This window comes from Colossoma macropomum, unplaced genomic scaffold (genome assembly GCF_904425465.1).
Source record: "Colossoma macropomum unplaced genomic scaffold, Colossoma_macropomum, whole genome shotgun sequence".
NCBI lineage: Eukaryota > Metazoa > Chordata > Actinopteri > Characiformes > Serrasalmidae > Colossoma > Colossoma macropomum.
Window position 1 is genome coordinate 33,590,827 of NW_023494801.1, and position 1,477 is coordinate 33,592,303.

A 1,477-nucleotide genomic window follows, 5' to 3' on the forward strand; every position below is an offset into this window, starting at 1 on the left:
ACTTCAGTTTGTATGTAGTGCAGCTTTAATCACTGAACTCAGGAAGCTGAGTGTGTTGTATTTATACCTTGATAATAAAGAGACTCTAAAGATACACCTGACACAACGATATTGTTACATCTAAAGGTTAAATGGGTGACCTTTTCATGATGAGGACCGTGTTCTGGTCCTCAGTGAGGGTCAGATGATGTTGGTGAGCTGAATAATTTATCGGTCTGTTTTCACTGTGTGTCAACAGGCTCGTTATTGCTGTCAACACGAGGCTCAGGCCTCTATAGCGGCCATTCACTGTCCGATACAGGCCGAGCGGCTTCATTTCAGCTGAGTATTGTCCGTCACAGTGAGAGAGACTCACTCGATCTGCTCACCTTACCTGCAGAGAATCTCCAGGCCCTCCACAGATACACAGAGCTGATGTTCAGATCTACAGCACTAAAGCACTTCCACTACTTAGTGGATACGGATGGGTAAATGGACAAAGGTACGCTGTATATCGTCACCGTCCAAAAGAATTTTCCTCCATTTTTGTTGATTTTTATTTCTCTATATAATTGGAGCATCGTGACTGTCATTTACACTGTGTGAAAATGACACTACTGATCAAAAGTTTGGAATCACTTCTCATTAATTTCTTCAATAATAAAAAAATGGTACAGTATAGATTGAAATACTATAACGGACAAATAAATTGGTTCCACGTTGGCAAGGCTGCCCACTGTCCCCATTCTTTAACCTACAGGCTGAACATATACAGAGAGAAGCAGGACTAAAGGAAGATGATTGAGGATTCGGCACCGATGAAAGATCTTCAATAGCCTTCAATATACGTATTGTACAACGCTCAGCGGAGAATCTGGAAGACCTGAAGGCCTTTATAAGGAAGGTTAAAGAACAGAGTGCGAAGATGGGACTTCAGCTCAATAGGAAGAAGATTTTACGACTGATGGAGAAGACGTGGAAATGGTGGACAGCTTTTGCCCACTCAGATCAATTATTAACAGCAGAGGATCCAGCAGTCAAGAAATAGGAAACAGATTAGCGCTCAGCTGAGCAAGGATGGAGGAGCTCGAAAAGACCTTCAAATCAGGATTATATCTGGAGGCCAAGTCACATAAAAAAGCAAGTATAAATGCACCCAAGACTCATTTAAAACAGATACAAATCTGATCAAACCAAATCAGAAGGTGGGCTGAGACGCATTTGAGCCACGTTACAGAAGTGTGAATACCACTGTCTCTTCAAGACACATTCGACAACCAAAATTCCTCCCAGCACACCGTAACGCCTCCCAGTACAACCAAAACACCTCCAAGTATAACCAAAACCCTGCCCAGTGCAAATGAAACCCCTCCCATTACAACCAAAATAACTCCCAGTACAACCGAAACCCTTCCCAGTGCAAAAACCCTCCCAGTACAACCGAAAATTCTCCCAGTACAATCAAAGCCCCTGCCAGTACAAACACAACTCCTCCCAG